General features: G+C 39.8%; 1 protein-coding gene across 4 annotated transcripts in view; it reads left to right on the top strand.

Moving 5' to 3' along the window:
- Nucleotides 1-15,756, top strand: part of LOC134531606 (palmitoyltransferase Hip14) — a 203,379-nt gene that overhangs the window by 149,414 nt on the left and 38,209 nt on the right. The window lies entirely within an intron of this gene.

Raw genomic sequence — 15,756 nt, 5'->3', positions numbered from 1 at the left:
GTGACGTATCATCTCCTGAGGCTTACTGCGCCTTGGCAGCAGATGGATAAAAAATAGTAAACTCCCCATTATTCGTGTTAATTTGGACCCGCCGATGCCCGGACAATTGAAATCCTGTAAAGAAAAAAAAACGGATAATCCGTTCACGGCAAGGGCTGGCCGTCTTCGAATTAGTGTCTCGGCTTAAAAAAATACAGCACTGCCTAACCATTAGTTCATGGTCATTTACAACAGCCGAAGAGAGAAAGATAAGATCGTGCTGACCTTGCACACACACCCCACCCTCCCCCCTCCCCCTTCGTACACCCGAATGCCAGACAGACACGTCACTCGCCAGGCGCCTGCCCTGCGTTGGCGGGTGGAAACAAACAAAGGGAGGCGGGAAGCAGAAGTCAGGACATCCCCCTTAAGTTTAAAGAGTGACAAATGTGACAGCTGAAAGGGGGGCGACACAAAGGGTCAGTACAAACAGTGGCAGAGTTTGGGGCCCAGATGGCTTGCAGTGTTTGCCAGTCACCGGCCACCGCGTGACGTTAATTTTAAGGGCTGACAAATTTTACTTCTCTTTTTTTTCTGCTCTTTTAAATCGTCCCGGATTATCCGATTCCCGAATTAACACGTCACGGATTAACGAGGTTCTACTGTACTGTACTTTTAATTTGTTATTATATAAAAAAATTATGAAGCATGTACTGATTGGGAAACTTACTTTATATTCATGAACATGGATGCATTGTTGCTACATTGGCATTAAATAAGACATAAATCACAGATGTATTCTCAGAATATGCTAAAAAATAAAATAAAGCACATTTAGAATATAGACTAGTAATATGAATCTTGTTTTTTTTAATAACTTTACCGAGAAATCTGTTACTTAGTAATCAGCAATAATGCCGACTTTCATCACAAGTTATGGCCACACATGTAGTAATAACAATGAAATAATGAATGACAAAAATTAATACATTATACAATTATTATTTTAATCGCGATTCAATTTTAAATATTCTGATACACGTTCTATTTAAGAATTTTTTTAGGACCAAGTTTGGTTTGTGTAGAGCACCAACGTTATAATATGTATTAAATGAGAATTCCACGATGGCCAACCAATGAATTTGTTAGCCAATCATTTTGAGCAACACAAAAAATAACTAATATTAATATAAAGAATTTTAATGGGTAAACTAGAGAAAACACCCCGTCACTTTTAACTTCGGGCATATTAATCACTATGCTTTAGTGAGGCTTAATTTTAAAAGACGCACAACAATATTTCTTATGGCCTAAAACCATTGAAGCCAAGATGGCGCCTTTCAGTTTCCATTAAATATTTCAGGAAAGCGTTTATCTTGATTTGGGACTTTAAACAAATGTCAAGTTGGTAACTACAAAATATTGTTCTGTCGGATGTTGAATTTCGTTTTCCGATTTCCGTGGATACATGAATCACTGTACTCACAGATAATGCCTGAATGCCTTAAATCCACCAAGTCGGATTCTACAGCAATTGATGAAGTGACCAGATTCTTACGTGATCCTACAATTAACCCAGTCTGCATGTTCACCCAGGCTACATAAACTGTCCCAAAAAGATTTGTGTTCACCACCTGCGACAGTGTTCTCTGAACGTTTGTTCAGCACTGCAGGAAACATATGTGACCAAAAACGGAATCGTCTTGATCCAGACCGTGTCAAAATCCTTGTTTTTTTTTTTAAATTAAAATTTAAAGGGTTGAATAATTCTGCATAATGTTTAATTTTTTCTCTTAACTTATAAATTATTTTATAATTAACCCTTGAGATCTGGATTCGGATTCAAGGGGTGGATTCGAAGTACTGTTTGGGATTAGAATTCGAGATTCGGATTCGGGAAAAATGGGATTCGACCCATCACTAGTTTTGTGGTGTTCATGTTCCCAGTGACGGGCACAGCTTCCAACCATAACGGAGAGTTTCAGATGATTTAGAAAACCTCCCCTACCAGTTAAATGTATAATCATAAATTGAATCATAATTAATATAATAATGATGATGCTGATGATAATAATAATAATAACAACAATAATAACAGTAGAGTCTTAAATTGAATATTAAAAATGATAATAATAATAAAAGCCTCTATTTTAAAACAGTTCCGTCTTCAAAAGTCATGAAATCTATGGTTTTACCTGATTTTAGAGTATTTAAAATAAATACACATAGAGAAGCACAAAAAATGTAAGGTAATACATTTCTACAAAAAAAGAACTGACTTCAAAGGACTGTCCAACCTGGAGTTTATTATTTTTAATATATTACTAGGTTTTTTTACTTAGTAGGGTGGGAAATGTGAGGAAGGGGGGGGGGGGGGGGGTGTTTAACTGCCATTACATGTTATTGTTTTATTTTTTATATGTTGATTCTATATTCTTTTTCTAAAAAAATTTAAACTTAATATTATTTTTCAGTATCATAGATTACTATTATAATATATGTTGATTCCCAAGCTAGCAATAATGCCTGAAGCGGACCCTCAAAGATTCACTCTGACTTCTAAGTCAGGTCGGCTACTGTTCATTGACATGGAAACGGGGTGCAAAAAATTATTAAATTATTTGAGATGAAATGAAAGGAGTCAACTTAATGAAAATCACTTTATAGTGTGACTGCATCGAAAAAAGTAATGGGGGCATTTCGATTACTTAAGTATTGTTCAACAACTAAGCCATACAGGGAACTGGAGATAACACAAAATAAAATCAAAGGCAAATTAAAACAAAGACTGATGTTTGAGCCAAACATATTCATTACTCTTTAGATCAGAGTGTACCTCGAATTTTGCCATCAGATAATTTAAAGAAGACCCAACATCTAGCAGTAAAAAGGAAATGCACCAATCCCTCACTTAACGCCTCTAATACGTTCCTAAAAATGTTCTTGTTATCTGAAATTGTATATTCTGAAGCATTGGTCTCCATAAATAGCAAGGCTAATCTACTTAATGTGTTCCAAAATGTGTAGGGGAATATTCTTTACGTAATATAAATGCGTAGAATAACACTCAACGATAAATGTGTCACACCATTTATCTGTATAAGCCTACCATTGAATACTTTGCATGAAAAATACAACACCGTATAATATCAGTCAGTTGTTTGACTTTTCCGCCCGGGCGTTACCTTCAACTCACGTCGCGTACCTTTCCGCGAACTTTCCAAACCATCTTTTACTAGCAGTGAAACCGATGTTACTGTCTAAAATTTAGTGATGGCCCGATATCCAAAAACCCGATACCGATACCGATTCCGATATTTCCAAATTTACCAATCCGATCCCTAATACCCGATATTCCGATAATAAGCCTATCTCATTTCTAACACTGATTCTATAAAATTATGGTTCTGGAGTATTGTTAGAGACAATAATGAAAAATGTCAAATATTAATAAAACATACTTATGTGAATGTATATTATTTTTATTAATTGTAAAATATTGTAAATTCACATTAAATGAAAGCTAATAATGAAATTATCATAATGGCCTACAAATAAGCTCTCTAAATTAAAGGTCTTCAAAATTAAATTGTTTTTCAAGGCCAGATAGAGCAATATTCTGGTGTAGGTATTACCTACAGTATGCAAAAACATATTGTAACTACAAGGAAACAAATTTCAGATTTTTGTGGAGAAATGTTAGCATTTTAATGTGTTCAGGTGAAAGGCGATTCCGTTTTTTGGTACAAATTCCACCTGCATAGCTAAACAATCTTTCAGAATGAATTGAGGCAGGTGGAAAGCCAAGATATATTCTGGCTAACAATTTCAGTCTTAGGGATGCAGGGAAAAGTGATTCCACAAATTTTATATATTGAATGTCCTAAAAGATTTCCCACCAAGCAATATTTATTTACAGCAATAATTGGAAATTGCTTTTGCCTTATCATTGGTTTTTACTTAAAAATGTAACCAGATGTCACTTTTCGGCGGCATTGCGCATTGTACTCACAAAACAATAATGCTTATAACCCGGACAGCTCTATACTAACAACACAGGCGGTAGTGTGAAAAATAACCTAGCGGCAAGAGGCATGCCGTCTGCCATCTATCGAACTGCGGTGAAAACAACGCCACATTTTCACACAAAAATCTTGTAGCTGTCCGGTATTAGTCTCTAGTGTATTTGCTTATAATGTATGAATCACAAGTCACTGCATGTAGGTACTTAGTCCAGTGTCTCAACTGTAATCTACGAAAAATACCGTCCGAAAAACATCAAACTTTTGTAACCTTTGTAAAATTTCATCACGGTAAACGACACGCTAGAAAGGAAGGTCTTCAAGTAGCAAATGTTGTGACCATAGTTCAAGTGTATCACTCCATTTATTGGTGCGAAAGCACGTTAAAAATACGTGAAAGTAATTTCAATACAACTTTGAAACGTACTGCAGAGTTTATAAAACCACACATCTTTATTTATGTTTTTGGCAATGCACTCAATATAGCCAACATAATACCTTTGCTACAACTTGCCCTACTTAAACACGTTTCATATTTTAGCTTTTGTAAAACTTACGTAACGTCTTTGTATAGAACAGCAGTTGGCGACCATGAAACGACATGGAAAGAAAATGCCTGTTATATCAAGCAGCAACTTTATTCTTCTTCATGTTTACTTAGGGCTACACCACTTATTAAATTAAATATCGTAATTATTTTCGTTTATGTTTTCAATTTATGTAACTTAGTGAACTTCGAAAATTCATCAAGCGAAAACATTTTGCGAATATCTGAATAGAATAAATATGCACTAATGACTGGGATTTGTGTACACATGGAAGAATTCTACCGTCGGGATGCATTGCAGTATCAGAAAGAAGAAATAGGGTTGAAATTGTTTCAGTGGAAAATATGCTTGGAATTACTAGGTAATATGGTGACGTGAAGAAAAATAAATTACGAACGCGGAAAATAAGCTTGTAATTATGGTTAAGGTTATGTGAGAAGTATTATTGGCGAGAGCAAACATCGGTTATCAAAATATCGCAAGTACAGTAGAATCTCGTTATAGCGAGCACGGTAATAGCGAGAACACGGCTATAACGAGGTATTTTTGAGGAATTTACGGCGTGATCACTTGAAGCGCGCTTTTGTTATTTGTCTGCTTTATCTCCACCCCTCTCGCTCGCCACTAGACATCTTGCCGTTGACGCCTGTCACATTCTTCAGCCGTGCAGTCGCCACCTAAGTGCGTGGCTTTAAAAATAGAATCCCATCCTTTCTTTCTTTTATCAAACTTCCGTTAGTTATCTGTGCTGTGTGTAGACAAGTTTGAGATTGGAACAGAAACAACGTAAGAAAGTATTTATACAAATTAGAAATATGTATGTTTTTGTTTTTATAATCGCGTATTTTCACGTTTTTTTTGGTTGTTATCTTAAAAGAGATAATATTAAAAAGCCGCTCTAATGAGATTTAATTGTTTCTTGGTTAACAAAAACTAGTAATTATCAAATATTGTTAATTGTTTATATTCTATTTATTATTATTTACGCGACGTCATACTGTACGCGTACGCAATACGACTGGATTCGTTGCTGCAACATAACATAGCATGTTATGCGGTATCAGATGTAACGAGTAACGTAACAATAGTAACGAGTACTAATTGTTATAGTAACGAATACATACGGGTACGCATTTTTTCGTTACTTTTACACCTCTAGTAGGCACTACCGTATTTATTTCCGAATCGCTAGGGCAGTTTTCTTGTAACTTTTGTTTCGGTCAGTTGTTGGGGTATCTGTCCGGGAAAGGGGTGGTGATGGTTTGAGTTTAATCCCAAATTCATTTTCAAAAAAAGTTGACAGGTTTCTTTAAATGAAAAAAGTATAGTTTTCCAGCGACTATTACGTTTGAGGCGTACGTGCGTTGCCGCAGCCGCACTCCTGCTTTTTTGTAAGGAATTAAATCGTCGCGCTACACTAGCACCACCTGTTAGCAACATCCCGAACCAACATGGCCGCCAGCAGACAGCCCGCGTCAATAGATAGCAGGACAATGCTGTGTCGGCCGCGGGCTGAGATGCTATACTTACGTGGCGTGGCAGGGTATTCTGGTTATTTTGACGCAATCGGTGATCGCATCCGTACTTATGGGGTATCGTTTTAAAGAGAAATTACACATCTACTCACAGAAATTAAGATTTCGTTAATATAACCTGTTATTTTCAAATTATATAGGTTTAAACACAATTTTTATGCTATTTTTGGTTAATTTTTATTTTTTGGGGGCCAAAATTTGTCCAATTCGGTTATAGCGAGGACACGGTTATAGCGAGGATCAAACCCGGAACCGTGACACCTCGCTATAACGGGACTCTAGTGTACAGTCAAACCTCTCTGAAACGACCCCTCACGGTTCCCGGGAATAGGGTCTTAATAGAGGGGGGGGGGGGGGGGTCGTAATAGATGTTTTCCGAAATTTTCAGTTGATTTCAACCCCCCTCCCCCCCCCCCTCCCTTTTCCAAACCGCTACTCGCTAGAAACCAGCCGTACAATGGCAGGATGCTGTCACTCACAATGCTAGACGGCTTTGCTTTAAACCCACTTCAACCTTCATGACAAGTCCGTTGCCCTACAGGCCACCTCTAAAGAAAATATGTCAAAAGACAGTTTAATTTTACTGGTTAGTTTACATGTACGTTTTCTGCTTGCCGTAGTTAAATACACTAGAACCCCGATGTCACTAACCCCGGATTTAACAAAGCAGTGATTTTACGAATACATTCTCGGGAACCGTCAAAAAATTGGACATTTTGACCAAAATGTGAAAATCAGGATAAAAAAAAAAACGAAATGAAAGATCATTAAAATCTGCTAATTTTAACACACAGCGTATTTTTGTGTCGGCTTTAATACTTCCAATAATGTTCATGTAAGAATAACAAAAAAAAATATAATGGGACATTTCCTTTAAAATATGGCAGCGGTAGGTTCTGCAATGCGATGCTCGCCCGGCTGGCTGGCGGCAGCGGCTTCATGACGCATAAGCTCACCCCTCCCTCCCCTCATTAACATTCTTCAAGGCTAGCTCATTCCTCCCAGACACACAAACCATCTAGTGTCCTCCCTTATAACACCCCAACTTCGCTCCCCTTTGAAAAACCTTCAGTGAGAAAATGCTCTTTTCACCCTCTCTTCTCTCGTGAAATTTGGCTTTTATGAATGGGGTGCTAAAGCGGTGAGGGAGAGGTAAGATCGTTGTAAATATTTTGTAATGCTTCGGGATCTTTCAAGTCGAGCCTTGGGTTGGTGGAGTTATTTTTTTTATTCTTATTCACCACGGAACACAAACATATTAAGCTTCATCATCACTCTCATCCACCATTGTTATATCCCCCCTTTGTTTTCAAAAACAAAACAAATAAAAAAAAACACATCTGGCCATACCAACCTTCTCAATCTAAATTCACAACACAAATAAAAATACCTTCCAGGTAAAAATATAACACATCAAAAAAACCCTTAGCCCGGGAGTGCAAACACTTTACAACCCCCCAGGTGAACTGACGTACAATTTTACAATGATACTAAATTAAAAATTTACCTGAAGTTTACCTCTAAATTGAACACACTGGATTGCTAGAAACAAAAATCTAGGCCTGCCCTAGTCACTCCCTTCCTGCCATCTCTACTAGTCTTGTTATACATGACAACAAAAGTTTCAACCTGTCCGTCTAAATTAACATGACATTCTTACACAAACTGAACAACCAGAGTGGCAATGATTACTACAACACTTCCCTTAAATTAATATGACATCTTCACACAAACTGAACAACAAGAGTAGCAATGATTGTTACAACACTTTCCCTTAAATTAACATGACATCTTCACACAAACTGAACAACAAGAGTAGCAATGATTGTTACAACACTTACCCAGTTATATAAGGTTTTAACAGAGACTGGTTAAATGTACCCCGAGCACCTCCGCCATCGGTCAAGTGTCCCAGTTCCCAAACATTCTTCCCCGCTTCCCCAATGAGCTTAAAAGGCCCCTCATACAACAAACTCAATTTTTTTGTCTCCTTTAGCAAAAAATCACTCCGCCCACAGACTCTGAGAAGAACTAGGTCACCTAGTTTAAAAATGCTATTACAAAGGTTTTGTTGGGCTCCCCTCCTCAGCGCCGCATGCTTCAATTTAAGTCTGACTATTTCAATTTTGTCCTCTATTTGGGTCTTTTCCTCTTCTGGAAACTCAAACTTTAAAGCTAAGCTATCTTTCTGTGGCTCCCCACTCACTAGCTCATTAGGAGCATAGCCTGTGCTACTGTGAATGTGTTGGTTAAAAAAACTGTTCATTAAAGGTATCATCTCCGCCCACCTGCTGTGTTGGTTGTGGCAATAGGTTCTAAGTAGTCTCCCAATCTCTCTCATCACTCTTTCACTGGGATTCCCCTGAGGGTGTCTTACTGAACTATAGAGCTAGCTCCCACCTCCAAACATCTGCTGTGAACTGAGTACCATGGTCACTCAGAACTCTTTTAGGTACTCCTACCTCCACACAGTAATGATTAAGTAGTTTGTTGTCACAAGCGGCTGCTGTAGCCTTCTTTAATGGGTAACAACGCACAAATTTGGTGAACACATTTAGCACTACCAGAATGTACCGCACTCCTCCTCTTGACTTAGGCAAAGGGCCATATAAATCCACCGCTACAAGGTCATCTGGTCCTGACGGAATAATAGGCTGCCATCTTCCTTCCCAATTTCGATTTGGATACTTTGCCTTTTGGCAGATATCACAACTGCTTATGATTTGCCTGACTGACTTCTCCATATTAGGCCAGAAGTAACTGTTGTTGGCCAACCAAAACACCTTTTTTCCACCAAAATGTCCCATGGACCGGTGGAGATGCCACACTAACTGATTAACCCAGCCCTTTGGCACACACGCTTTCCACTTTCCTGTCGCATCCCTCCGATAGAGCACCCTTCCATTTGTACAATACCACATCAGCAGCTTTTGTACCTTTGAATCATTGAGATCTTTGTCCTCATTTTCCAACGTTCTTATAATGCTACCCCATGTTTCATCTTCTCGCTGAGCCTCTCCTAACTTAGCGAATCTCTTAATCAAATCATTATCCCGTTCTGCAGTGAGGTTTGCCATAATAGGCCCGGCCCTAGGTTTTTCCTCCATTACCAGCTCCCCCTCCTCAACTACAGTTCTACTGAGCAAGTCTGCATCACTATTTTCTTTTCCTGAGATATACACCATCTACAGATTGTACTCCTGCAGGGCTAAACACCACCTCGTTAGTCTGCTCCCCATTAACTTGCAAGTTACAGTAGAGCTTCATTATAAAGAACATGAAGGGACCAAAATTATGGCAGTTTGTTATAATGAAGTTCTTTATACCGAAATCACAATGATTGCCTGTTTTGGGGTTTTGAACATAACTCGATCTTGTTAAAAAACAAAGTAGAAAATCTAATACCAATATGAGTGGTACAAGCATCAATTACTTTAACAGCTATACTTTGGGATCAAGATACATACTACATACATACATACATACTAGTATGTATATGTACAATACAGAAATACGTAGGTAAGTTGTTTGCCAAAGCAGTAAGCCTACCTTTGGAATCAAGACAAGCTGTTTGCAAAAATGCTGTAATAAATCAAAAATATAAAATTTAAAAGTTAGGAATTTTTTTTTTACATTTTATTGTCTTCCAAACTGGATCGCTGGGTGAGAATTGTGGATAATGTTGATTTGGAGATACCTAACTTTTTAGCCACATCAGTCTTTTTATTTTCTTTATCTACTGCTTTTAACATTTCAAGTCGTTTCCTAGAAGACATGTTCAGTAGTACGGTTTTTTAAACTATAAAAACAAATGCACCCTACCCATGTAAAAATAAGTTATACATGTAGTATAGCCACGTTTCTGGGAAGCCTACAACTCACGTAGTTTCGGTTCCCTGCAAGAATTTGCGAAGATTTCCGAAGTTTTGCGTTTTGGTATTAACGCCACTTCAGCCGCTAAATCAGAAGATCAAGCATGTTGTGACTAACCTAACACAACCCTTCGATTTTTATAATTTCAATTTTTGAGAGAAATCCGAAGTTGCACGAACGTGCTAGGGAACCGAAACTATGTGAGTTGTAGGCTACCGCACGTTTCTCAAACAATAAACAAGAAAACGACCAGAGATGTGTGTGTAGCAATACTTTATGATGTAGCACTTCACATCGGTTAAACACGTCGTGCGAGCATAGAACAAAGAGTAATGTCAGCGAACACCACAATGCAGCGCTTTAGTCGCTACACTAGTTTTGTGCATTAATTTCAACACTAGTCCATTGCAGTCATCTATGGCGCGTATCAAAATAAATAAGATGGCAGTTTGTGGGTGAATGGCAACGATTTTATCCGTTTGTCGTTTACCGTGCCGGGCAGAAAAGTGTTCGTTCAAATGAATATTTATAGAATATTTAAAAAATTTGAACGAGAAAATTCGTACTAGTGAAATTTTTTTACGTTATGTTATATGGACATCTGACGGGACCAAAGGCATAGTTCGTAGTAATGAATTGGTCGCTCTAATGAAGTTCGTTAAAACGGTGTTTTACTGTAGTAGGAAAGCCAAAGAGTGATGATCTGACAGTACAATTATCTTGCTGCCTAACACTAGGTTTCTTAATTTCGCTAAACTCCACACGATTGCTAAACATTCTCTCTCCGTTACTGTATAGGCTCTTTCTGCTGTATTTAGACTCCTGCTAAGCATGGCTACCAGTTGTTCCTCTCCCTCCTCATTTCGCTGGAAACACTTGGCTCCAAGGCCATAGCCTGACGCGTCAATGTTTAGATAGAAAGTCCTAGTGAAATCCGGATGGTGGATTATACAGTTCTCCACAAACAAAACCTTCGCTTTTCTGAAACTTTCCTCACATTCACTACACCACCTCCACACCCAATCTTTTCTTAGCAACCTCAACAGCGGTGCCACCACATCTGAAAACCTCTCTGCAAAACGGCGGTAAAAGTTACACAGTCCTAGAAACCCCCTCAACTCCTTGAGGTTTTTTGGGCGAGGAAACTCTTTGATTAACCTAACTTTCTCAGGATCTGGTCTGATCCCTCCCGCACTCAATCTAAATCCCAAAAAGGTCACTTCCTCCCTCAGAAACTTTGATTTACCCAAATGTAAGGTCACATTTACTTGCCTTAGCCTACATAACAGTTGTTCCAAAATTTCTAAGTGCTCATCGAAACTCTCAGTCGCAATTAACAAGTCATCTACGTAGGTCAACACCCTGGATTCTAGTTCGGGTCCTAACGATGCATCTACCGCCCTGCAAAATTCCCCTACACTGTTTGGCAGACCAAATGGTAATACCTTGAATTGGTAGGACCTTCCCTTATACAGAAACGCAGTGTACTTCCTATCCGCTTCAAGTAAGGGCACCTGCCAATAACCCTTCACAAGGTCTGTAGTGCATGTACTTGCATCCCCAGAAAGCACCAAACAAATTGTCTGGCTCCACAGGGCTCTGCCGGTCAGGGACGATAATGCTTTTAAGGCCTCGTGAGTCGACACACAGTCTCACACTCCCATCCTTTTTCCTGGCACAAACCAAAGGGTTAACAAAAGGGCTGTTCCCTCTCTCAATTATACCATTCCTCTCCATCTCTCTGATTTGCTTTTCCACCTCTTCTCTACATGCCTATGGGATAGGGTAGCTCCTACCTTTAAACGGAGTGCTGTCAGTCACCGGAATTCTGGCTACATACTGAGTAGTTAACCCTGGTTCACCTCTGACAACCTCCTTGAAGTTCATCAACAGATTTCCTAATCTCATTCTCTCCTCTTCACTTCCTATCTCACATTGCCCCAATACCTGGCTTACTTCCTCCTCCCAACTTATAGGGGTGATAGTTTGTAATTTCAAAGGTCTTTCTCCTAATGTTTCTCCTAATTTCTCAAACTCCATGCGTTCCCCCTCCTTTGCACATTGCACCCTCAGTACTTCAGGGTTACACCCTGAACCCCTGCTACTTCTCTGCATGTCATACGCTATCCCTCTAATGAAAATCACACCCTCCTTGAAATTAACAATCATACCATGCCTATGCATAAAATCCACACCAACTATCACTTCTTTAGTTAACATAGGTATAACTAAGCAATTCGCCCTGTAAATTTCCTCCCCTAGTCGAAAATCCAAAAAAATTTGTTTGTTTACTTTTTTACTTTTCCCTCTGGTAGCCCCAGTCACGGTAAGTTGTGGCACCGGCAATACCGGATAAGTGAACCCATGCTTATTTAAAGCTGTTAAAAACTGTTCAGAAATGCCTGATACTTCTGATCCCGAGTCGAAAAGGATAGCGATATCCTGGTCTCCGATCCGGCATAACAATTCCGGTACCGGTCCGCTGTTGGGCGTCTGTGTTTCTTCTGATAACAAAAATTCCCTCTCGTCAGTAAACATTGCTGCAGCCATGTGAACAGCATCCCGCTCTTCTGCCTGTCCTTTACCTTGGATCGTCCTGGCCTGGCTGCTTAGGCTTGACGATCCCCACCGTTTCCCAAGCAAGTATTGAGTTTGTCATTATTATGCCCTACCTGTCCGACTTCCATACTTTCCCCCGATCTACTTTATCCCTGCCCTGTTCCTGCTTCTTTACACTCTTCCCCCTCTGCCAATCCATCACCGCTTTTCCCGTTTCTCCAATTTCCTTGCCACCTGCTGTTACCAAAATATGCCCCTCTGCCAGGCCTGTTTCCTTAATAGCTTGGGTTATAATTTGTGCTATTATTACTGTTCCAGTCTTGAGATTTTCCATTTTGATCCTGAAACCCACCTTTCATCTTGTCCTGACTACCACTTCCCCCACTCTGATTCTGTTGGTGCCAAGGGCTTCCCCTTTGGTCCCTCCTCGCATTAATTCTGTCTAGTTCCTTTAGCACCTTCCGCAGTTGTTCCACCATTGATACATCTTTCCCTACCAACGCCTCCTGCACACTTTCAGGGGTCTGTGAATACACTAAGGTTACAATTTCCTCCTCACTGAACGGTGTGTCGTAGTACTTGCTTCGCTCTACCACATTACTTAGGTGAGCCTCAAGTTGCCCGGCCATACATCTCCCCTGGTATAAGTTTGCCCTATCGATTCCTTGTATTCTTTTCCCCCAATATTCCGTTGTAAATTCTCTTTCGAAATCCTGGAGGTGTGATATTCGAGTTTCAATGAGCCGCAGCCAGTTTTCCCCCACCCCCACTATGGATCTTTTTGCTACTATCACTTGCTCCTCCTCCGAACATCCATATACTGAAAAAAATTCATGTAACCTTTCCAAGTGTTTTCTAGGGTGAGTTCTGTCCTGCCCGGAAAACTTTGGAATGTCCCCGTCATGATACGGCTGTGTAAATCTCATGTTCCGACAACTACCCCCAGCTTTGCACCCCCCAGACCTTTCTCCTTCCAATTTTCCAATTCTCAGATTGAGTTGATTCACCTCTGTCTGGTTGCTGTTGATTTTTTGTTCCCATGTGCTCACATCCGCCTGCACCTGAGCAAAACCTTCTTCCCTGATCTTACGTTCTTTGGGTAATTCTGATTTACTCTTTCCTAGCTCATGCCTTATGAGCGCAATTTCCCCCTGACTATTGGCAATTGCTGACTCTAGTGTGGTTGCCTGCTGCACCAATCTATCTGTTTCCACATCCTGTTTTCTTACTTCTGCCCCCAAACTCTCCATTTGTTCACTTGCCTTAGCTTGCCATACTCCTACTAGGCCTATTGTGTCCTCAATTTTGTTGAGTCGGTTAGCATAGCGAGCCTCAAACGCCCTCTGCTTTTCCCCAAACTCCACAAACTCACCTTTCACTGCTGATCGAAATTCCTCAAATTTCCTACTTTGCTCATCGAATCTTTTGCTCTGCTCGTCAAACATGCCCCTGATGGTCACTAGGTCCACAGTCCCTTCCCCGAGTGGCGGAGGTGTAATACTACTCTCCTCGTCACTTTTGGTTTCAACCATTTGGTTTTTTGCTTCCCCCTGCTCCTCGGTTTCACTTATTACCTCCACACTTACTACAGGACAATTATTACACATATCAGCTCCAGCTGAGTTTGATGCTGCCGATGCGGCCCTAGTAATTATTGGTGTCATATTTTTTTTGAACTCTACACTTACATAACCTTACAACTGAATGCTACTCAATACTTCGTTTTTCCTTTCAAACGGCACACAGGCCTGCAACATAAAATTAATTACTTACTGTAAACAACCTGATTAAGTAGTAGGCTATCTCAAATAACCTGGCAGGAGTGACTATGCCATTATTGCTACCCTCCTGTATTCGGCAATGATATAATTTTCTTAACCTTAGTACCCAAAGAAAACGAGAAAAAACAATAACACACACAAATTAACACACACACTCTGGTCATGGGCCTCCTTTCAACATATTAACACTTTAACTTCATTTATCACAGTTTGGGGTTGGATGGAGCTGACCTTATGTCCTTCTGCTGCTGTTATTCCTTGTCGATTACACGTTAAGTGCTCCCGCGATGCTTGCCGATTTCAAAAGCCGCCATTTCCTTTTGTTGTACTCGTGGTCAGCCGCCGCCGCTTCTCCACTCACCACGCCGACTTCAATTTATTATCCGTTGCTTAAGTTCCCCGAGTACTGCTATTCCTCAGGTCCCTGTTCGGGCGCCAAATTATGTAATGCTTCGAATCTTTCAAGTCGAGCCTTGGGTTGGTGGAGTTCTTTTTTTTTATTCTTATTCACCACGGAACACAAACATATTAAGCTTCATCATCACTCTCATCCACCATTGTTATATCCCCCCCCCCTTTTTGTTTTAAAAAACAAAACAAATAAAAAAAACACATCTGGCCATACCAAACTTCTCAATCTAAATTCTCAACACAAATAAAAATACCTTCCAGGTAAAAATATAACACATCAAAAAACCCTTAGCCCGGGAGTGTAAACACTTTACAATTTTCGAACCCCTCCCTCCCCACAAACATGCCCAAAAAAAAAAGTATGTCAAAATATGTCACTTTTCACATCAAGTTCGAGTTCAGTCATCTCTGGCAAGGAATTTACAAGCTTTCAAAATAAATATAAATTTATTTTAATAGCAAGGGTCCTATGAAAAGGAATATACCAAATAAAATCAAGCTGCTGTCACCAAACAAAGCATAAAACGGCTCAATGCGTGGTCGCTTCGTTATTTCTCACGCGAGAGGCGAAACGTGGAATGTTAGAAGAAAGATAAATGCGGTGGAGACAGACGGCAGCCAGTGTGTTTCCTGCTTGGGTAATAAGTGGCGTAGCCTTTTTTTTTTATGCCTGGTGAAGAGACCTTTTTTTGTCAACTAACGGGAAAAGATAATTGCTTGAGCTGTCAAAATAAACATCGCTGCGGCAGTTAAACAAGTTGAGGCGGGCGTGCATCCATTCGGTCGCTGTGTATATCTACTCGAAAAACATAACATCTCAATTCATAACAAGATTCCTTATAACCTACACGTATTGCCGGATGTTTTCAGCCTGATCCACACAAGTTCTTTAGCCACGTTTTAAATGAAAACAACTGGGGGGCCAGTGTTGTGCCCGGTGTTGCGGACACATAAAGCTTTTATCAATTTGCCGACAGTTTTTATATATTTTTACTCTCGTTAAAATGAAGCAGATAACGTGATTCGTGGAATGGGGGTTGTCAAGCGC

The sequence above is a fragment of the Bacillus rossius genome, chromosome 5, assembly GCF_032445375.1.
Source record: "Bacillus rossius redtenbacheri isolate Brsri chromosome 5, Brsri_v3, whole genome shotgun sequence".
Lineage (NCBI taxonomy): Eukaryota > Metazoa > Arthropoda > Insecta > Phasmatodea > Bacillidae > Bacillus > Bacillus rossius.
This window is presented reverse-complemented; position numbering and strand designations above follow the sequence as displayed.